The 23340-nt window shown below is 48.2% G+C and overlaps 2 protein-coding genes across 5 annotated transcripts in view; one reads left to right on the forward strand and one right to left on the reverse strand.

Moving 5' to 3' along the window:
* PTK2B (protein tyrosine kinase 2 beta) overlaps positions 1 to 20004 on the reverse strand; it is a 135728-nt gene extending 115724 nt beyond the window's left edge. For 2 of the 3 annotated variants that reach the window (XM_011944595.1, XM_011944597.1), the window contains exon 1: positions 19667 to 19870. The gene's annotated coding sequence lies outside the window, so the exon portion shown is untranslated. Of the gene's footprint in view, positions 1 to 19666; positions 19871 to 19916 lie in introns of those variants that run through there. The other variant, XM_011944596.1, reaches the window with a different exon arrangement.
* The window catches only part of TRIM35 (tripartite motif containing 35), a 39333-nt gene continuing 35719 nt past the window's right edge, over positions 19727 to 23340 (forward strand). For both annotated transcript variants that reach the window (XM_011944593.1, XM_011944594.1), the window contains exon 1: positions 19727 to 19732. The gene's annotated coding sequence lies outside the window, so the exon portion shown is untranslated. The remainder of the gene's footprint in view (positions 19733 to 23340) is intronic.

A 23340-nucleotide genomic window follows, 5' to 3' on the forward strand; every position in this document is an offset into this window, starting at 1 on the left:
AAACATGCACCTGCTAAATCATTGCAGTTAGAAGATGAGGCCCGAAGAAGCTGGGGTGGTATAATTCGTTCATTGCTGTGGGAAAAGAGGGAGAAATAAAAGCAAAGAGGTGGCCAAAGTAGTAGTGGAATGGGAATACCCCAAGATCTGATCCTCTCCATAACACTTTTTGAGAGAGAGTCTCACTGTCTCCCAGGCTGCAGTGCAGTGGTGCCATCTTGGCTTAGTGCAACATCCAGTTCCTGGGTTCAAGTGATTCTCCTGCCTCAGCCTCCCGAGTAACTGGGATTACAGGTGCCCACCACCATGGCTGGCTAATTTTTATATCTTTAGTAGAGATGAGCTTTTGCCATACTGGCCTCAAACTCCTGACCTTAAGTGATCCGCCTGCCTTGGCCTCCCAAAGTGCTAGGATTACAGGTATGAGCCACTGCGCCCGGCCTCTTTCCCTAATACTCTTCCTCCCTCCTTCCTTCCTCCAGGAAAAATCGTAAGTGTTCTGTATGGTCTGAGACTTCTTGGGGTCATTGGTGAAGGGGCTGAGTTGTGTGTCCTGGAGTGACGTGGCTAAACAAGATGCAACAGTAGAGAGGTGGCAGAAGCATGAGGAAGTGAGTTTATACCTGGACAGACCCTTAGACAGACCAAGGGAACCCTGGGCTGAGGGGCTGAAGTTTTTGCCAAGTTCCATAGAATGGATGAGGGGTGGGGCCCTGGGTGACCTTAGTTATCTATATTTCTGTCTTCTAGTAATATACGCCATCGATACAAGTAACAGCTACATGGATTGAATACTTATTACCTGCAGCACACCAATGAATGCTAAGTGCTTTATATAGGTACGTGTATGATCCCCTTTTAACCTTTGCAACATCCCTTAAGGAAAACACCGGGGTTGTCACCCTTCAACATGCAGGAAAGCTGAGGATGGGAGGGGTCAGAAGGTCCTGAGGTCACGTGGCTGGGAAGTAGAGGGGCCACACCTTGAGAAGCCCTCGCTCCTAACCCTTGGGACCTGCCTTGCTGATAGAGCGTAAATTGTGTGCAAACCGGATGTTTGTCCTTCTCCACAGGGAGACATATTGCTCCAAATTTAAAAGAGCAATAATATCAGTTCCAACCTCATGCTGGGGAGGGGAGCTCTTGGGGAGAGAGAAGTGGGAGAGGGCGCACAAATACATGTGCTGAGGTGTGTGCCATTTCCCTGAAGAGTAAAATACGGGCAGGAACTGAGTCTAGGAGTCCTTTCTCCAAACTTAGTGCATTTTCCTCTAGTTACAGCACTGATGAAAAAAATTTTTTTATTTTTTATTTATTTATTGTTTTGAGATGGAGTCTCACTCTGTCACCCAGGCTGGAGTGCAGTGGCGCAATCTCGGCTCACTGCAAGCTCCACCTCCTGGGTTCACGCCATTCTCCTGCCTCAGCCTCCCAAGCAGCTGGGACTACAGGCGCCACCACCATGTCCCACTAATTTTTTGTATTTTTAGTAGAGACAGAGTTTCACCATGTTAGCCAGGATGCTCTCAATCTCCTGACTTCGTAATCCGCCCGCCTCAGCTCCCAAAGTGCTGGGATTACAGGCGTGAGCCACCATGTCTGGCGAAAAAAATTTTTTGAAAGGAGAAAGGACAGAAGGCAGGCGACATGGTAACAGTGGATGAATAAGGTAAAGGTTGAATGGGGTTGTCAAGAGCACCTCTGTGGCACTGGGCTGAGACTGGCTGAATGTGCATTCTGTGAGCTGGGCATCCCCTCCAGGGTGACGGGTCATTAGACAGGTGTAAAAAAGCAACAAAGGGCAGTCGTTCCTAGACAGGTATCTGGAACACTCCAGGGCTTTGGGAACTACATGGGGTCCCCAGGTCAGGGGACTCCATGTGCCTGGAAAACACCAGTGGCTTCATTTCAAAGTCATTTGTGATTTTCACAGCAAAGTAAAAGAGCAAGATCTTGAGCCAGGCTTGAGGGAGAGGAACCATGTTTGGAAGTGACTTGAGAGGGGAAGGGAGCAATGGGAGGGCTTGGCTGTATGTCAGCTGAGAGATCCAGAAGAAGAAGGTGGATCTGGAAGATGTACAAGAACAAGCAAAAAACAAACAAACAAACAAACAAACAAACAAACAAAGAAGGATCAATCATAAAATGAAATTCCTGAGGCTGACTTGGATGTCAAAGTCCGCACATTTTTTTGCCTGAGGAAAACATTCTTAATGCAGCTCTGGGGGTGGTAGTTCCCTGAGCGATGCTGATTAGTAATCAAATTGTTTTCAAGGCTGATGAGCACATCGGACCCTGGCACTCAGCCACATCAGCTCAGGGGTGGCTTCACAAACGCCTCCTCTTCTCTGTTACCCAGGCCTTGGTAGGTGCGTTTCGAGAGCTGGTGGCCAGCAAGGGCCAATGTAAACAGGTCTCTTGTTTTTCAGGCCCTTCTCACTGCAATTCAGCAGACATGGATGGAACACGTCTTCTATGTGACCCACTGAGGGGGGACACAGGTGCCAGGACTCCATCCTCAGGACTATAATGTAAGTGGGGAAGGCAAACGTCCAATGAAAGATAAAATAAGGCAGAAGGAAAGTCCTAACTGAGTCAGGAAGAAGAGTGTGAGATCAGAGGAGCACCGATGGGATCCAGGGCGCTGGGAGAAGGGCACAGCAGAGGTGGCACACGGGGAGGGTTTGAAGGAATCTGAGAGGTGGAAATTTAGAAAGCCTGGGAGAAGCAGTCTTGCCTTTGAGAACACCGGGAACGAAGACAAAAAACTGGGGAAGTCAACCAAGTCATCAGGGCGCCGTGGGCAGGAAAGGAAGCATAGTCGTTGTTTCAACCAGGGTGGGCACCAAAACTATTTTTGAAGCATTAAGAACAAAGCAGGCTGGGCTCAGTGGCTTCTCGGGAGGCTGAGGTGGGAGGATCATTTAAGCCGGGAGGTTGATACTGCAGTGAGCTATAATTACACTGCTGCACTCCAGTATGGGCAACAGAGTGAGACCCTGTCTCAAGAGGGGGGAAAAAAAAAGAACAAAGTAAAGCAAAACCAAAGAGAATAAGAAATGACTGCCTGGGCACAACAGCAGATAGGCACAGAAGTGTCTTAAAATCTCACCTGTGGGGTAGGGGCTTCCGATACACACCCCTAAGGAACAGAATTGCAAAGGTGCTTGAGGGTACGTCCCTGTGGGGAACCTCCACTGCAGTGGTTCTCAAAGTGGGGTCCCCAGGCCAGCAGTGTCCACATCACTTGCAATCCTGTGGGAAGTACAATTCTTGCTCTCCCCAGATGCACTGTGGCAGAAACTATGGAGTTGGAGCCCAGTTTAAAAGCCGTGCAGCCAGGTGGGGTGGATCATACCTGTGTAATCCCAGCACTTTGGGAGGCTAAGACAGGAGGATCACTTGACCCCAGGGGTTCAAGACCTGGGCAACAGAGCAAGACTATCTCTACAAAAAAATTAGCTGAGTGTGATGGTGGGTGCCTGTAGTCCCAGCTACTAGGGAGGCTGAGGTGGAGGGGATTGCTTGAGCCTGGGAGGTAGAAGCTGCATTGAGGTATGACTGCACCATTGTACTGGAGGCTGGGCAACAGAACAAGACCCTGTGAAAAACAAACAAACAAAAAACACACAAAAAACCCCCACAGCACCGCAAGTGATTCTGATGCCACTGACTCCACGCTGTGCTGAAGGACTGCAGTGAGTCCAAGGTCTGTCCGCCTTGGTCATGACACACACCTCTCCTTGGAACATTCTCCACTGGGGTGGCCACATCCTCGGGCCAGGGAGTCCTCCACTCACTCAGTTCTTTTGGGAGTAGATGAGCTTTTGTGGGTCTTGTTCTTGTCGGAATCTCCCTGATGCCCCTCATTTCCACAGGTATCAGAGATCATCCCCAAACAAACACTTTTTCCTCGAATCTTTCTCCTAAAATTCTCCGCATCTGAACAAATGTTTCCAGAATGTGAGCTCCATATCCTGACATTTGCTAGATTATGATTGGGAGACAAAGGGGCACAAGACGGGGGCCTGTCTTTCCTTCATCCCATTTAGCAACGCATGTACTTGTGAAAAAATAATTTTATCTCAAGAAAACATGTGCCAGGCATAAACGGATGGTACAGCCAAGAGCTCTGGGAGGAGGGCCACTGGGGGAGGTAGAACGTGAGGATGCCCTTCCCTCCATCACAGTGCCTTCTAGTCCTGAACATCCTCTGTGTGCCATCATCCTGATGGAATAGCTGAGCCCAACTGTTGGGGCAAAAATAGCTCCCAGGCCATCCCCTTGCTCTCCAGGTAGGTATCCCCTTCATCTGTCTCTCCCTCTGCACCTCTTGCTGACAGCTGGCTGGTTCTTACCCACCTGGCCAAGCCCTGTCTGTTCTGTCTGCCCCCCTCCCCACTGCACATACGCAAACAGCAGCAAGAGGCAGGAAGTGGGTTCTTCCTTCACCAGCCCTGCTGGCCAGCGGCCAGTGTGGCAGCTTCAATGTCTGAGCAGCAGTCAGCAGCCTGGGCCATGCCCCTAGAGAGCTGGCACCTCCCGCTTGCTGCACCAGCTCAGCCCTGCCTGCAGTCCTGGCCACTCCCCAGACATGCCTGTCTGCCCATGCCCAGCCAAGGCTTCTCCATGCTTGGTGCAAGAGCTCCTGCAGTCTGGAGCCAAAGTCCTCTTTAAACAAAAATCTGCCTCTCTTCCCTGCTTAAAAATTCCTGCAACTGTCTATCCTATCCTATCTATCCTATTGCTTCCTGTCACTGGAGAATGATGTCCAACGCTAAGCCACCAGGATCAATGGTCTCTATAGCATTCCCACCTTATCTCCACTGTGTTCCTGCTAGACCCAGCCACCCTCAGATGTTCCCAGCTTCCCAAACAGGCTCCATTTATTCAGTGCCTTCTTATCTTTGCATATGCTGTGCTCTCAACCTGTAAAGCACCTCACCTCACCACCCTTTTTCTGTCTGGCACACTCCTATCTATTCTTCAAAACCCTTCCCAGCACCACCTAACTATGAAGTCTTTTGGGCCTCCCCTTGGTCAAGTTGGTAGCTCTGGCCTTCCTGCCTCCATGGCATCTGTTCCACTGTCATGCAGAACATCTGGTCTCACTGTGGCTGCCTGCATTACTTTTCATCCTGAGAATAACACTCCTTGTTCACCTCCGAAACCACTAATGCCCTGCATGGTACCTGCCCCATAGCAGGTGCTAAGTGACGTGGAGCTGGGCTTTAGATTCACCATGTCAAAGCCACCAATTCTACATTCTCAAAAATAGGAAATATGGCTTCAAGGAAGCACATAGACTTGTTCCTTGCAGATGTTTAAAGCTGAAAGGAAAACAGCCACCTGCTAGGACAGGTGAGACTCCCCTGACCAACAGGCACAGAAGAAAGGACTAGGTGTCGCTGTCACTGGGAACACTGGGATCCTGCCCAGGAATGGACTAAAATTCTATGGAAGGGATCTGGATGCTTCTCTGATAGACGGTGACCTGAACTCCTAATTCTGAACCTGCCAACCAGCATCAGTAAAGGAAAGGAGTCCAGGCCATATATGTCCACACTGCTGTGTACTGTCCCTGCTCCCCTGATCCCCAACTCCAACCACATACACTCCAGAGTCAACTACGCCGGAGCCTGCCCGCTATGTTACCACCCTGCCGGTCTTTCCATTGTCCCAACTTCTTCCCTTTCCAGGGTCTGAGCCTTTAAAGGTCATTTCTCAAGCTTTCGCCCATGTCTCCGTGCCCATGTCAGGCCACAGCTTCCTTTCTTATCTTCTTGCCCAATATTCTTCCTCTTTCTCTCTCTTACCCAAAACTCTAGAGTACCATTTGCCAACTCACACATTTTCTTAAGAAAGGATGGTAAAGGATGGGGAGGGGGCTGTGACTCTCTGCAGTTGGTGGCGAATCGTGGTGAGTGTGGCTTCTGAGATGGATCAGACTGTTTCACCCCAGAGAAGGTAGAAGGAGAGACCTCCAGAGCCACCACACAGAACACCAGCAACCCAGAAGCCTTTGTGCTGATGGAAAGAGCAATGAAGAGCTGGGGGGCCCACCCAAGAAAACCCTTGTTATCAGGTCACGTGCCCACAGGTCCCACTCTGGTGACTTACAACTCTGGACCACGGCCTACAACCACATCACTTGATGTCTGAGTTTCTCAACTGCCTCTAGGATCCTGCGCAGCCTTAGTCCCTTCCCATTTTAAAGGAAGATGATAAAGATATTCCAGGCGATGGAAAATAGTATCTTGTTTCCAATCTGTAACTGCAAACTTGTTTTTTAAACAATTTTATATACGGTTCCATAAAATGTAAATTAAAGACCAAGGCTGATTTACTAAGTGGGGATTAGAAAATCCTAAACAAAGAGGGAAAGATTGGTCTGGTTGCTTGATTGGTTTGCTTGCTTGCATTTCTTCTTTTGTTCATTCATTCATGAATCCACTGTCCATCCATCCACCTACTTATTTTTAAATATCACGTTTGCTTGAATAGGAGGTAAAGCTCTCTACCTTCCCAGATTATCTGCCGGAAAAGAGAAAGTTTACATCTAAGCCCTTACAGAATCTTTCATATTATGGGTTGCTTTCTCAATTATCTTATTTTGAACAACAATATACTGTTTGGGAAAAGTATTAGCACTCCAGTCAAGGCTAGTTTGGGATGCTTACGAAGGTTACTTAAAAGAATTGGTTTTTATGAAAAAAAAAAAAAACCACCATACTATAATATAGATTCAGCAATTTTTCTTTTTAAAATTTTTTTCTTTCTTTCCATAGGTTTTTTGGGAACAGGTGGTGTTTGGTTACATAAATAAGTTCTTTAGTGGTGATTTCTGAGATTTTGATGGACTTATGCCACTGGAGCAGTATATACTGTATCCAATTTGTCTTTTATCCCTCACCCTCCTCCCACACTTCCCCTTGATTCCCCAAAGTTCATTGTATAATTCTTATGCCTTTGCATCCTCATAGCTTACCTCCCTCAGCAATTTTTCTTGAGGGCATAACCTCAAAATTTCAAGTGCTAAATATTGTAAACAAACGTTTAAAAGATCATTGTCTAAAAAGCAGTGTAGTGAGTCGTTATACTGTTGACATAAAAAATAAATACTTTATAAAGGATTTGAACAGACATTTTTTCCCAAGAAGACATACAAATGGCCAATAAGAATATGAAAAGATGTTCACCATCATTAATTATCAGAGAAATGCAACCAAAAACCATAGTAAGATGCTACTTAATCCCCACTGGAATGGCTAACATCAAAATTACAGACAACAGCAAGTGTTGGCAAGAACATGGAGGTGTTAGAACCAACAAGTACTGCTGATGGGAATAAAAAATGAGGCAGCTGCTGTGAAAAACCATTCAGGAGTTCCTCAAAATGTTAAACAGAGTTATCAGAGGACCCAGCAACTCCACTCTTAAGTTTATAGCTCAGAGAAATGAAAACATATGTCCACAAAAAAACTTGTACGTAAATGCGTATAGCAGCATTATTTACAATGGTCAAAAAGTGGAAACAACCCAAATGTTTATTAACTAATGAAGAGATAAACAAAATATGGCATATCCATACAACAAAATATTACTCATCAATAAATATCAATCAAAATGAAACGAAGTACTAATAGATGTTACAACATGGATGAAGTTTCAAAACACTGTGCTAAGTGAAAGCAGCCAGTCACGAAAGGCCACAGTGTTGTATGATTCCATTTATATGGAATGACCAGAAAAGACAGATCCATAAAAATAGAAAGTAGATACTCTTGCCAGGGTACGGGGGAGTGGAGAACAGGGTGTGACTGTTGATGGTACGGGGGTTTCTTTTTGGAGTGATGAGAATGTTCTGCAATTAGATAGCAGTGACGGAGGGCCAGGCGCGGTGGCTCACGCCTGTAATCTTAGCACTTAGGAGCCCAACGTGGGTGGATCACTTGAGCTAGGAGTTCAAGACCAGCCTGGCCAACATGGTGAAACCCTGTCTCTACTAAAAAATACAAAAACTAGCCGGGCATGATGGCAGGTACCTGTAATCCCAGCTACTTGGGAGGCTGAGGCAGGAGAATTACTTGAACCAGGAGGGAGAGGTTGCAGTGAGCTGATATCATGCCATTCACTTCAGCCTGGGCAACAGAACAAGACTATCTTAAAAAAAAAAAAAAAAAAAAGCGGTGATGGCTGCACAGCTCTGTGAATGCACTAAAAACTGTTGAACTGCACGTTTTAAAAAGGTGAATTTTGTGGTATGTGAATTGTATCTCAAAAAATATTACTCATCAATAAAAATCAATTAGCGGTTATTAAAAAATAAACTAGGGGAGGGGGAGCTGGGCTGAGGCAGGAGAATCACTTGAATCCAGGAGGCAGAGGATGCAGCAAGCTGAGATTGTGCCACTGCACTCCAGCCTGGGTGACAGAGTAAGACTCCATCTCAAAAATGAAAAATAAGTAAAGAAAGAAAGGTAAATAAACTCCTTTTGCATCAATATGAAACAGCCAACTCTCTTTAGACCATAGGGACGATGATGAATGCAGAACATGAAGAGCTGATGCAAAAAGCGTTCTGGTGACAAGGAGGACACTGATGTCAGAGATGGGAGTGAACAGTTACAATGTTTCCTAAACTGGGAGAGTTGGGGAAAAGCAGTATTTAAGTTAATGTATTACGTTATTAGCGTGTGATTGAAAATATATCGCTAAAATAATTTTTCAACATTATCCTACAAAGTTTACACATGAAAATCAGCTTTTTAATTTTTTTTTTTAGCAGCCCTCCTTACTGGGAGAACAGAGCTGCCTTATGTCAGGCACACATTGTATGTACCCAATGCCAGTTGTGTGTCAGGCCCCAGGCTGTGTCCTTGGGATATAACAGTGACTCTCCATACAGATATGGTTCTTTCCTCAACAGGGCTTATGGCCTAGTTTGTCTGAATTAAAAAGGAGCTCAAGTTTGAGGTCATTTTTATGAAAGGTTTGTAGAATGGATGATAATATCTTACAAGAGATGTTCTTAATCTTTTGGGGTCACAGGTGCCTTGGAGAGTCAGATGATAGCAATGAACTTTCTTTCATAAACATACGCATTTGCTCCATAGTGAGAATTACACATCTTTCAGGGAGTTCAAGTCTACAGCCCCTCCTGCCACTCACACATACATAAACCTGCCATGCCCCAGGCTGGACTTCCGACTTTGAGATTGTTCTTATCCAAATCCATTTGCAACTACAGCCATTCTCCAGCTCCCATGACACATACACAATGAGCACCTCAAGAGCCTGAGACCCGGAAAGAATTCCAGATGATCTGCACCCCAGGAGATCCATGGAAGGGATTCAAGGGCCTGGTAGGTACCTCGCCTTCTCACTCCAACCCTGGACAGGAATATTTTTCCCTGGTTTATATCAGGCACTTACCTAAGATCTGCTTTGAAGAAAGCTTTCCACTTGCTAAAAAGTCCGACACCCCCTGATTGCACATACAAATAAAAAAACAGGAGGCTTGAACAGGCTTACCCAGGGGACTCACCCCATAGCATGTGGTGGGATATGAAGGAGGCAGTGACTAGCCCAGGGCTCCTAGGCTCAAGGCAGTTCCTGTGCCCTCTTCCGGGGTCCCCGAGGGCATGAACACAGGCTGGGGCTGAGTGTTCAGTGTTGGGTGCAGAAAGCATTTTTCTTTTCTCTCTCTCTCTTTTTTTTTTTTTTTGAGACAGTGTTTTGCTCTTTTGCCCAGCCAGGCTGGAGTGCAATGGCATGATCTTGGCTCACTGCAACCTTTGCCTTCCAAGTTCAAGCAATTCTCCTGCCTCAACTTCCCGGGTAGCTGGGATTACAGGCATGCGCCACCACGCCTGGCTCATTTTGCATTTTTAGTAGAGACGGGGTTTCTCCATGTTGGTCAGGCTGGTCTCAAACTCCCAACCTCAAGTGATCTGCCCACCTCGGCCTCCCAAAGCACTGGGATTACAGGCGTGAGCCACCACGCTTCGCCCAGAAAGCATTTTTCTATACAGGGTCAAGTAAAGAGGGGGAGAGGGCTCAGAGGCTACACTGGTGATAATGCAGATAAATGAGGTGATTGTCGACCAAGTGTTTGCAAATCTTGAGCTTCCCAGGGCCAGAAAGCTCAGAGTCCAGCAGCCATGGCAGGTGCTATGTCTGTGTACACTGGAGGTCAAAGTCCAAGTTACTAAAAACTGTCAATCTGTGCCTTGTAAATCTTTCCCATTTTCCCAGAGCATTGTACCCTCTGCCAAGGATGCCTAACTTCTTTCCTCCTCCCCTTCTTTCTCCTCTCATTCAGCCTGGCCTACCTAGTTATACTCAACAGCAGGAGGAGGAGAGGCAAGGGAAAGGTAAGACTTGCAGAGATTAGTGAGAGTTAGGAGTGGTTTAGTAAAGAAATGATGGAGTTCCTGCCCTACATTGCTGACTCCCTCTCTCTGGGCTGTAGGAAATCTCCACCTTCAGGACAGGCAAGAAGGGCATGCTAACCACAGGGCAAGAATTCAAGAGGCTTGGGATGTGGCCCCTATTCTAGTTGCAACTGGCTGTTGCGACACCCACTGTGGGGAATGAGGAAGCGCTGTCTGGCTCACTCCCTGTGAGCCAGGCGTGAGTGTACAGGGAGGGAGGGATCCCTTTTCACAGGCCTAGGGAAATGCAATTTTCTATCCTTGGAATTTGAGGGTATAAGGAAGAATAACAAAATAAAAGGCATCTCCCTGCTCTGGAGGAATGTAGCATCAGGTTGAGAAACAGATTCTGGGAGATCCCAGGATGCAAAGAAGCCCAGAAGTTGCCATGGGGAGCTCAGATGTCCTCCAAAAGGGTGGGTCACCAACTGAGCCTTAAAGGAGTAAGTAGGACTGGTGAAGTGCATGGGGCTGGCATTCCAAACAGGACACAGGACTTGAGCAGAGGCTTGCCAGAGACTGGGGAGCACACCAGGCTGGCTGGGGCTTCATTTGGAATGTATGGGGAAAGTTCAGTTAGAAGAGCAGATCAAGGTTGGATTACAGGAAGCACTGAATGGCAAATTTAAGGGGGCTGGATTTGCCTGGGGGCATTGGGGAGTTTCCAAAGGAACCAGAGATAGGACGAGGCTTTTGGGTAAAAATATGAAGCAATATTAGGTAATATGATTTGGGTCGGAGTAGGGGCCACAGAAATGGGAAGGAAGGAATGAAAGGCATGAAGAAAGAATCTGCAGGATTGAGTGATGGGCAAGATATGAGCAGAGAAAAGTGGAGGCATGGAAAAAGGGGAGGCAATAGAAAGTTTCTGACCTGAGCGTGTGGGAGAGGAACAACCCCATGAAGAGGACAGAAGCCAGGAGGAAGAGATGGTTTGGCGTGAGTGAGAAAAGGAGGAGTTTAATTTCTGAGATACAGCATTTAAGAAAACAAGCTCCTCAAGTGGGAATATCTTACAGACTCTTAGAAGCAAGGCCTAAGGGAGAGAGGGAGGGTCCTGGGAATCATCACATCTGGGTGGTCACTGGAGACATGACGGAGAAGGGGTCTGTGGATCTAAGTGCATATTCCTGACTTGATACTTCAAGGGGCTGCCAGACAGAGGCTGGGACAGGCTGGCATTTAACACACTCTTAGCAGAGGGGAGGCCCAGGGGGAAGCGGCAGGGCTGAGAATCAAGAATATGGAAGACAGAGGTGAAGAAGAATGGTGGGTTCCTCACGGATGTTCTCATAAGCCCTGTATCTCTCAAATTCGTCAAAGAACCAATTTCAACTCAGAGAAAGAAGCCTCCAGGGGCTGCCTGGATGCTCCACGGGACTGCAAAGCATCTGAGTTATGCAATTTATTCAGATGTGTGAGGCCTGAACCATTACAACACTCTCTTATCTGCCCCCCTGGGAGTTTGAGCTCTCTTCACTCTCATCCACTCTACAATCCGGAATCTGACCCTGGCACCTCCATCCAAGTCAGTGTGGTCAACAGCTCCCTACTGCCTTCAGAATAAAGCCCCACAGCTGCCTGGGACTTCCAGAATAACTCTCAAACACATTGGCCTCCCTGTCCAAGCCTTATCTTCCTTTCCACTCCCATCTCTGATTACCTTTTGCCACTCTTGACTCCACCCAAAATGAGTCACTCAAACCATACCTCTCCATCTCTCTGCTGTTATTTATACTCTTCTTTGACTACAGCCACCATCTCAAGTTCCCACAGTGTATCCTGTCTATCCTTTCAGAGTTTTGCCAAATGCCGTCTCCTCCAGGAAGCATTCCCAGAGTCCACAGCCAGAAGGAATCTCTGTCCTGCAATCTCATAGCACTTCGTGCCTCTTTTATGGCACAACATTATTTACCTTTAAATAACTTAGAGTTAAATAAATACCGTACAGTTCTTTATCTTCATGTATTGCCTCCCCTACCATACTATAAACTTTGTGAGGACAGATATAATTCCTCAAATTTTGGGGAAAAAGTGGTGGTTCATGCCTGTAATCCCAACACTCTGGGAGGCCGAAGCAGAACTGCTTGAGCCCAGGTGTTCAACACCAGCCTGGGCAACGTAGCAAGACATCGTCTCTATAAAAATTTTAAAAATTAGCCAGGTGCAGTGGTGTGTGCCTGTGGTCCCAGCTACTCAGGAGGCTGAGGCTGGAGGATTGCTTGAGTCTGAGAGGTCAAGATTGCAGTGAGGCGTGATTGCACCACTGTACTCCAACCTGAGCAACAGAGTGAGATTCTGTCTCAAAATGAGATTTAAAAAATTGGGGGAAGAAAAACTATTCCTTGAGAGTAAAGGGGGTGATGGGGAGAAACATTCAGCAAGTGCCTGGAACAAATTACAAATGAGCAAAGTAAGGCTCAGAGAGGTTCTATCACTTGGCGATGTCAGACAGGCAGAGAGTGACAGAGTCGAGAGTCAAACCCAACACGTTCTGATCCCAAATTCATTACTTTTCCTGGGACAATGCCTGTGATGTTTCATGGGGGATTTTCACACAGTCAAGTATTTCTCTCCATGACCCTACTAGGGAGGCAGTACTAATTCTTCATCTTCAAATGAGAAAAGGGAGGCTTGAAGAGGAAAGAGATTTAGCCAATGTTCCCCAGTTAACAGGTGAGAGGATCTACACCAAAGCCCACACCTCCTGCCCTCTCTCTTGCCTCTTGCCCAGGCTGAAAAACTGCCTGAGCTTCTGCCTGTAGTGAGCAGGGGGCTGGGATTCAAGCTTGCTGTGAGTCACTTGCAGCTGTCTTGGTTGGCACTGCTGTCTGCCAGTGCCAAACATCTGCCTAAATAGCAGAGGGGATGTGATCGGATGCTGCTGAGAGCGTCTGCAGAGGTGCAAAGTGCAGCAGCATCAGATCTCTCATAACCTACTGGGGGCGGCACCTGGGGGCGGGGACTGTGTACACCCAAGCTGGGTGAGAGGGGTTGGGTTTTGACTGCAAATGCTCCCAGAGAACACAGAAAAGCACTTGAGGTTCCCAGAGCAGTGGGATGGACATAGTACATTAATTGAGAAATCAGAAAATGGGCTGGGTGTGGTGGCTCATGCCAGTAATCCTAGCACTTTGAGAGGCTGAGGGGAGTGGATCACCTGAGGTCAGGAGTTTGAGACCACCCTGGCCAATATGGTGAAACCCCGTTTCTACTAAAAATAAAAGAACTAGCCAGGGATGGTGGTGGGTGCCTGTAATCTCAGCTACTCGGGAGGCTGAGGCAGGAGAATCTCTTGAACCCGGGAGGTGGAGGTTGTAGAAAGAAAATAAGCCAGGTGTGGTGGCATGTGCCTGTAGTCTTGGCTCATGCCCCTGCGCCCAAGTGAGACTTCATCTCAAAAAAAAGAAAGAAAGCAGAAAATGATGGTGCTCCAAGTGGCCAGAATCACCACAGGGGCCATTCTGTCCCAGGTGAGAAGGGAACCCCCAGAAAAGCAAAACCCAAACTCAGGTCAGAATTCCCGGTAGACCACCCCCGTCAATCACTCCCATATACACCAGTGGGACTGCTATGGCTTGTGGGGGGCAGGTTCTCACAGAATCAGGTGCAAGGCCCTCAAGAAAGAAAGGGCATTAAAAGGGGGTCTGCCCCCACAATTATTGGGAGAATTGGCTGAATTTAAAGGAAAACAAATGCAGGGGATGCGAATTAAACCCGGTACTGAGCTCTAAACCCTAGGCGAGGTGGATTCTTTGAGCCCCCTGTCTCTAGTGAGTGATCTTGCCAGATTCTGTGTGGGTGGATTTCAGAACATAAAAGGAAGAGAGAGAACTGGAGAGGGGGAAGATGTTAGTGAACAGAGCCAACCTAGGAAACGGGAAGGCTGGCCTCCCGCAGGTATTGGCCATGGCTGATCTTGGTTCTAGCCACACTGACTGGCTGCCTCATAAAAGCAGCAACCACCTGAGCACTGGGAAAAGGTAAGAGTCCACGAAGACCACAAAACTCAGAGCAGTGTCCAGTCCTGCAGCGCGCCTATAGCCTACCCGGAGGGTCTCCTGAAAATTAAACTCCGCATTCACACCAACCTGCCCATTGCATCTAGGTGAAAAGTGCGTTGGAACATGCAGCCTCAAGTCTGCTCTCTTAATAAACTGTCACTATGAGTAATAATTATTCCTTGAGAAACAGCAGAGTGACTCAAAAAGCTGTCCCCTCCCCCTCTGCCGCCCCCTCGCACAGCTCCCAGCTTTGTACACAGTATTAGGAGGCCTAGAAAGTGAAGCCACCATTTTCTCCTGCCTGTCAGCTCTCTGAACACTTTAAATGACCATCTGGACTTCAGTGCTGGATGGGCATTCGTAGACAGTCTCTTTGCTGTCTAAAGAGTTAATTAGGGCTGGCTGTTCCCCAAACACAGTGAACTGAGAGTGGGGCTAGGCAGAAATAAACATCATTGAATACCTGATGTATGCTTGTGAGACAGTGCTCGGGGAAGCTGCCTGATGCCTCACAGAAGAGGGCCTATAACCTCTGGAAAAATAAATGGCGCTGACCCACCAGCTCAGATATGGCCACACGTGTAAAGACACCGGAGAGCTCACACTTATTGGATGTGCATCATCTGCCTAATTATGGGACTGAATGTTTTACTGTACTTCAACTCTATTATTATTAAGTAGGTACATAAGACGCTATTATTAAGCGGGTGCATCTGGGTTGCTGAAATATCAAAATAGTCCATCCTCGTTGGAAATGTCCATGCTACAGCCCCTCAAAGGCCTGTTTCTTCCACCCCCAGACTCCCCAAGATGCACTGACGGGGTAATCCTGGCATGGAAGGGGGCCTCTCTGAGGCTGCTCAGGGTAATGGTGGTGTCTATTCTGTTTGATTTGTACTCAGGCTTTAGTAGCTGTATTTTGAATATCTCTCTAATGTACACTATCTCATGCCACCCTCACCCAAAGCCCTGTTATTGTCTCCATCTTGCAGATAGGAAGCTAGGGCTAACTCACCTACCTAAGGCCACTCACAGAGTCCCAGACCTGGGCTGGAACCCAGGCAGACTGATTCTGAGCCTGAGCTCTTGAACATCTGACTGCTTGGACAGATAAGACATATCAGTGTTGCAGAGTCACCACTATCCCTGCTCTTTCTCCTCGACCCTGGAACTGACCTGTACTCTACAAGAAACTCTTCATCCTCAAGCCAGCAAAACTTATCTTCATTACCACACTTTCAGCCCCAGGCACGTTGCAGCTCTGCACCTCTACTCCATCCCCCGATGTGGCCATCTACCTGGGAGGCCAGAGTCACGTGGTCCTGAGACATATGGGTCCCAGGCAGGGGAAACTAGAGACTGAGTGACCTACCATGCAGGGCAGCCCCAGCATAGCCTCCCTCCCCTCCCTAGCCTCACCATCAGTTTCCTTTGTCCTAGCAGTATTTGGGCCACATGGAGCTACTGTCATCACTATGCAGAGCTAAGTGCTAAGGGACTTGGACTTTCTCCAGGGTCCTCTGCACGATGAAACATGGCCAGAGCTGCAATGGGAAGACAGGCTGACACAGGTGGGAGTTTGTGTCTCTGAAGGATGCATGATGCTAGAAAGGTTGCATACAGCGGAACGGAGTGGCTCACGCCTGTAATCCCAGCACTTTGGGAGGCTGAGGCAGGCGGATCACGAGGTCAAGAGATCGAGACTCTCCTGGCCAACACGGTGAAACCCTGTCTCTACTAAAAATACAAAAATTAGCAGGACGTGGTGGTGCATGCCTGTAGTCCCAGCGAGGCAGGAGAATCACTTGAACCCAAGAGGCGGAGATTGCAGTGAGCTGAGATCGTGCCACTGCACTCCAGCCTGGGCAAGAGAGTGAGACTCCATCTCAAAAAAAAAAAAAAAAAAAAAAGGTTGCACACAAGGGTTCCTTCCTTGAAGATCTTCTCTAAGTTGGACACTGCCTAGTCTAGAACGAATTAGGTCCATCTTGGCTAGCGTTATGAGAAGGGCTATGTCTTCTGAAAGACCTGCTTCGTCCCCAAACTGCGCTCACATCAATCAAGATTCACTCAGTGTGGAATGCTGTTTCCCTGAGAATCTGCATGGGCTCTGTAGCCATATTTAGGGAATGACACGTGTCTTTTTATGCAGGACTGATCATAACCTTGGTCTTGCAAATATTCAAGACAGAAGTCCAAGTGCAGGCTCATTTGAACGTTTCATCAGTGGAACACCTCTACCCATCTCAGGCCATAGGGTCTCTCTCAACACCACCTGGGCAAACAATCCAAGGGCCTGGGGACAAAATGTTGATCACAGGGGGATGGGGAGATTTAGCCACTGGAAAGAAGGACCATTTTTAACCTAGCCGTTCCCGCAAGGGAAACACACTTTCCATTTCCTCTTTCTCTTAACGAATTCTTAACTTCCTCTAGGTTCCCTTTTAGGAGGACCCTAATTTGTTGTTACAAATGCTCCCACTAAAGTCAAAATCCAGTTCACAAGGCACCCTCACTTTCTCTATCTCTTAGCACTACTTTTCTAATAAGGAACTCATCCTAAAACCGGGACTCATGACAGCCAAATTTCATGGCCCATTTGTCTGCACTGAATATTTTATGTGGATTCTCTACTTTAATTCATTCACATTTCCCTTCAGTTAATTCTACTTTGAGTCACTCTCTGCCCACCCACCATCCCTCAAGAAGAGCGTTATATCTCCACCCCTTGAAGCAGATCCTATGGGAAGGGAGTAGCAAAGCTAAAAACATAATGTAGACTCTGCCCCCAGCCCAAGGCCTAACCCCAGGTGTTCTCACTGGAGGCAGAAACCCTACCCTGTATTTCGCCTGAGACCTCCAAGTGCTCACTTGTGGAAGTAAATGAACCCAAGCACTCTGTGGCTGTTGTTTTGCTCACCCCTGTGAAGGTGTTGCAAAATTCAATATGCACCGTGTTTCCTTTAGTACTCACTAGGCAATTTACATACATTATCAGGGATCCTCCCAGCCACCTGCACAGATATTCCTGCCCTTGTTTCAGAAAAGAGGATTCTGAAGGTCAGAGAAGCTCACCAGTCTACACGGATTTGAACCCGGATCTGTCTGGATTTAATGCTGTTCCTTTCTGAGGTACCATACTCCTTTCACCTGTATAGATGAGTAAACTGACCAAGGAATTGATTTTTTTGTCTTTTAAATAATAGGTCAATCAGTGAATGAGCTCAAAAATAAAATCCAGGAGGAATGGTTACAAGATAAACCTGAGACTGTTCTCAGAGTGCCTGGGCAGTTTCCAGCCTTTACTTCCCAGCATTGCGCCAACCTCAGCTTCTCCTAGAGTAGGGTTGCCAAATACAGGACACCCAGTTACATGTGAATTTCAGAGAAACAGTGAATAATGTTTTGAGTATAAGTATGTTCCACATAGTTCATGAGACATATTTGTATTGAAAAAAAAAAACCATTGAGTGCTTATCTGAAATTCAAATCTGAGTGTCCCGTGCTTTTATTGGCTAAATCTGGCAACCCCTTTCTGCTGGGAAGTCTCCTGCCTAGCTCCAGGTCCCAAGTGTTGCTCCAACAGAAGTTGCCATGGCAGCCTGGCAGGCCTTCCAAAGCCTTGTAGAGCGGTCTCCACTCACCCCTGCAGCTTCCCCTCGCCCCTGCATGCTCTAGACTCCCAACAAGCCCAGTTACTTTCATTTTCCTGGATGCCTCCCGCTGCTTCCAGCCTCCTGCTGCTTTTAGCCTCTGGTCTCTGCACTTGCTGTTCTTTCCCCTCTTCTCTTGCCTGGCTAATTCCTAGTCATCCTTCAGCTCTCAACTTGGAGTCACTTCTGCCAGGAAGCCCACCTGGCCATTGCTGATTGGCTCCCCCCACAGCCATCTAGTGCACGGTTGGATAGTACCCTGTACTTCCCCTGGCAGCCCTCCCTCAACCACCCCCTATCCCACACTGCCCCGGTGAGCAGAGGCCATGCCACACTCACCTTGTCCCCACACCTTGCACCTGCACCGTGCCGCAGGCGGGAAGCCAGTGAGTACCTCCTGAATGAATGACTGCAGACTGTCCCGCCAATGCCGGGGCTCTCCAGTGTGACTACTTCCTTCCTCCCTTCTGTCTTTAGTCACTTTTCCATCAGTGTCCTCCTCCCCCTCCCCCAGAGTGGTTGTGAAAGACAGGGCTGTCAGTAACAGCACTTGGGGTAAACAGAGGGCATCCTACGTGGAGGGGCCTCCCAGCACCCACCACCGGGTCACGCCAGGTGCACGGTCCCAGCGGGCTCAGACCCAGCTACAGCGCAGTTTCCGAGTCCCTCTTGGCTAAAGCCACCTCTAGGCACAACTTTCTGCTCTTGTCCTCCCACTGGTCCCTTAAATGAGCGGACTTGGATTTTGCTCCCAGTTTGGGGTATAGGGAGATGCTGGTGTCATGTGATCGAGGCTTAGGGCAGGTGGCAGGGCTTGCAGAACATCACCCATATGCCGCTCCACGCTCACCCACCCAAAGCAGTGCCCACGCTCAGCCTGACAGCAGGCAGAGGCAGCTCCGAACTTAACCCTTGAGTGGCACTCAGGAGGCGGCTTCTCAAGGAACCAGAGTGGCCAGTGTTGACTACACGCACACATACACACACACACACACACACACACACATACACGAGCTCCCCTGCCCCCCAGAACACCCCAGCTTTCCTCCTTCCAGGGCTTGATTCAGAAGATGACCTCTCAGGGGCAAGGAGTGGCTGCAGGAGAGTTGGGGTGGGCTGCGGGTGAGACTATGACCCCAGGGGCTGCAGAAGGGCCCAGGAGGAGCAGGGAGCAGGGCGGGAACAGGCAGAGGTCTGAGGCAGGATCTGAAACCCCGTGGCTCCCTAACCTGACCTTTAGAGGCAGCAGCTTGCCTGTGCCCTCACACTGTCACCCCTAGCCTCCCCCAGCCTCCCCTGTCTGAGTATGTTGAGAGGACAAACAGGGAGAAACACCCTATAGTGTCAAATTTACTCCAAAAATAGAACCCCTCTTCCCCGCGGAAGGCTGGCGAGCTCCGGGCGTGTGCACAGCACCCACGGCTCCGATTTCCTGGGTCTAGCTGTTTTTCCGGGAACTCCCAGCTCAGGTGCCCAGGATCCCGGAATTGTCGTCCCCAACCCCTGCCATTCGGTCAAGCCTCCAACTTCTGCCGGGCACAGCGCTCGGCCCTGGCTCGCGGGAGGGACTCACCCGGGGAGGCGCGGACTCCGGCGACTGCTCCCTCTGGCCCCGCCAGGTGAGCCGGGACGTTGGCAGGTACAGGTGAGTCGGCCGGGCAGGTAGGTGTGCAGCGGCTCCGGAGGCTGTGGCTGAGTAAAAGGGCTGACAGGTTAGATTCCCCCTCCTCCTCTGAGTTGTTAACCACACCCCTGCTGCTCTCCTCCCCACTTCCTTAAAGGGTGGGGTGTGTTGTCTGTGTGTGCCGGCTACAGCCTCTTACCATAAACTCTGAAATAGAAGCTGCCACCAATTCCCTGAGCGCCAGGCAGACTGCGGGGGTGATCTCTGCCATCCCCCCAGCCGCAAATGGGATCCTCAGATGTTATGTGCCCCTTGTGAGCAGCTGACTCCCCAATTCCTAACACCCCTCCATCCTCTGCCCACTCCACCTGCAGCCTTTTGGAGGCCAAAAGGTGTGTGTAGGGAGGTGGGGGCAGGGCGGGCAGGGGAAACCAACTTCTCAGGCTGGTTCTCCCCCAATCCCCCCGCAGTGCGAGATGTTACCTACATGGTACTCTGAGCACCTGTGTCCTAATCTCTCCATGTCCTAAAGTGGCCCCAGTCCCTTTGCAGGCATGAAAAATCATAAATATCACCAGGGATTTGGGCAGAACTGGTCCAGGTCCCTGAACACCGAAGACCAGGTCCCTGAGCTGTGACCAAGTAGGGTCTGAGGACAGCACAAGAATAGTTAGAAATTCTGGACAGCCCCTTCCGGGGCCCTGTCTCCACATCAGTCCACCTGGCTGCCCAGAGGCTGGTCCCCTCTTCCCTCAGGTCAGTGAGATGTGAGCAAGCACTCAAGGGCACTTAGCAACACTTCTTCCCTATCCCTAGAATAACTCCAGACTTGCTCTTGAGTAGGAGGAGGAAGTTACCTGGACTCGGCATAAGGTCAAAAAGGTGGGGGGTACTCAGCATCACCCTCATCCTACAATGTCCTCTCCAGAGCCCCTGTCCCAAGCTTCTTTATTCTGTGTCCTGTGCAGGATTGGAATCTGATTCCCAGGGCTGCTCTGTTGCACAATTCTAGAGGATGCTATTCACAATGTACTTTCTGAGAATGGCGCCCCCTGGAGTTGTGCTGAGGAAGCACTCAGTTTCCAAGACTGCATTGACTCCTTCCCATTTCTGAAAAGAAGCTGGAGACTTAGATTAATTAACGAAGCTAGGAAGTCAATGTTTCTCAAAGTATAATTGGTGGACTACCTATAGCTATTGGCTGGATGCCACTCTGGGTCCACTAAAGATCAGACTCTCTGCAGCTGGGGCCCACCTGCCCTGCACAGCGCTCACAACCCATTGATGGTCACTGCCAGCCTTGACAGCTGGAGCCCCCAACCCCTTCCCATTCATGCTATTCACAGATTTGTCACGTTCCCAGCACTCAGTGTCCTGGAGGTAATCTTGGTGACTACACAGTGGTCAGCAGGTCAGAAGGTGGCCAGGTGGGAGAACTTGGCCAGGGATGGGAGAAACTGAAGTTAGCAGGGAATGAATGTGGGGATGAGGCGGCAGGCAACTGACAACATGGCAAGGACATGGTCAGAGGGCATCCGGCAGTCGGTGTCCCTTCTGTATTCTTGCCCTTGGAAATGAAGTGATGAAAGCCAAGTGGCACGAAAGTTAGATACCTGGGTGAGCTGTTGAGAGTCTGTACTAGGAGGTGGCAGTGGGAACTAAAAGCAAAGACAATCAAGACCTGTTTAAGAAAAGGTGAGTTTGTGTGTGCTGCCCCTGTGTGGCCACATAAATGAACTACAATCTTATCTTGCTGGGACATATTCCGGGAAAGGTGAGTTTTCAGAGGTTGAATTCTTCAGCACTTTACAAAAAAATCTCCCAAATCTACCTCATAAAATCATAAAACCATAGGTTTTTAAATGAAAAAGACATTGAGTAACTCTCTGGGGTGACCAACTCCACCATTAGGTCTCCCTAGGTTCTGTCCAGTGTCATGTACAAGCAACCCAGGTGACAGGGTCATGCATTTCTGCCTGTTATCGTCTTTTAAAAAACCCATTGGAAATGCCTCAGGAGCCCTCAGATTCCACTGAAATTCCTAAAAAACGCTATCCATTGTGATGCTGTCCATATGGCATAGGTTGCAATAATGATCTACCCCAGTTAGAAAAGTATTTCCCTTCTACTTCTGTATCTCAGGCTGACCAAGTGCCATGTGGGAGGCCCTAATTGTAGGAGTGTCAGGAGGATGTGTACCTGGATCAGCAGAAGGAGAAAACTGTAATGAAAAAGGCCTTTGAACAAATGTCCTTTCAGCTGCTGAACTTTTCCATTTGGATGTTCCACTCTTACCCCAAACTCAGGTCTATAACCCCGATTCATCTTGCTCTTCAAACAAGCCCTGTTCCAGTCCTCCCCGTGAATGTTAACAAAAGAGGAGTCACCTTTGACTCTCCCTCTCCCACCTTACCCCGCAGCCATGCAGTCTCCAATCTCTAAGTCCTGGGAGTCCCCACAAACATTTTTTCTATTCCTCGTTTTCTTTCCTGTCCTATTGACCCACCCCGGTTCAGGTTCTCTCTCTTATCTTTTCACTAACTGCAGATCACAAAGGTGGTTAAGCTGGTGATTAACTTTTGGGATGGCATTTGAAACCACGAGAATGGATAAGCTTGTCTAAGGCAAGAGTCAGAGACAGCAGAGGACTTCAAGTCAAGCTCTTACCAGGAGCAAATGAATGAAGAGCCACAGGTCAAGTGGGGTGGGCTGATAACTAAACTGAAAGTGAAGACACAGAGGCAGCACGTGCTGATGAGTCCTGGAAAGCTTGGCTACCACGGACAATTGAGACCAGGGGGTATTGGAGGGGCTCGTGGGTTGAAAGAGGACCGATTTGTCATTCAGGATGGTAGCCAGTAGAGCAGGTTTCAATGCTCATAGGAAGGGTCCAGGCAAGAGGGAAGAGGTTGTGACTTCAGACATGCGAATCCATCTTTCTGAGCTTATATTTCCTAATGTAGAAAAATAGAAAAATAAGTATTATGTGCTCTACCTGTTTCCCAGAGTATTGTGAAGCCCAAATTAAGTGATAGGTGTACAAATGCTATGAAAAATTCTATGGCTATAATTTTTAGAAATGATAGCAATTAAAGTAAGCTTCATGGGTAGATAGTACATACATATCTGCCATATAATTTATCAAGTGTTCACTCTGTGCCAAGAACTTTCATCTGTCGTCTAGCTTGTCTTCACAACCATCTATGATGTAGCTAGTCCTATTCCTGGTTGAGGAAAGGAAAAGGAAGCTTGGAGAAGGTAAATAAATTATTCACAGCCTCACAAGTGGTAGCAGGACTGAATCAAAACCCATCATTGGCAGGGCTGTGATATTACGTAATTGATATCTCTCCATTGTAAATGATGGAATTTAAATCACATCATGTAAATTTACTATTATGTAGAATACATTTTATTTTAAAAGAATAGTATGGTTGTAAGTAGTCTAACAAAAAAAATGGACAAATACAAAAACTAGCTGGGTATAGTGGCACATGCCAGGAGTCCCAGCTCCTTGGTGGGGCTGAGGCAGGAGAATCACTGGAACCCAGGAGGCGGAGGTTACAGTGAGCTGTAATTATGCCACTGTACTCCAGCCTGGGTGACAGAGTGAGATTCCATTT

The sequence above is a fragment of the Colobus angolensis genome, unplaced genomic scaffold, assembly GCF_000951035.1.
Source record: "Colobus angolensis palliatus isolate OR3802 unplaced genomic scaffold, Cang.pa_1.0 Scaffold233, whole genome shotgun sequence".
Taxonomy (NCBI): Eukaryota; Metazoa; Chordata; class Mammalia; order Primates; family Cercopithecidae; genus Colobus; species Colobus angolensis.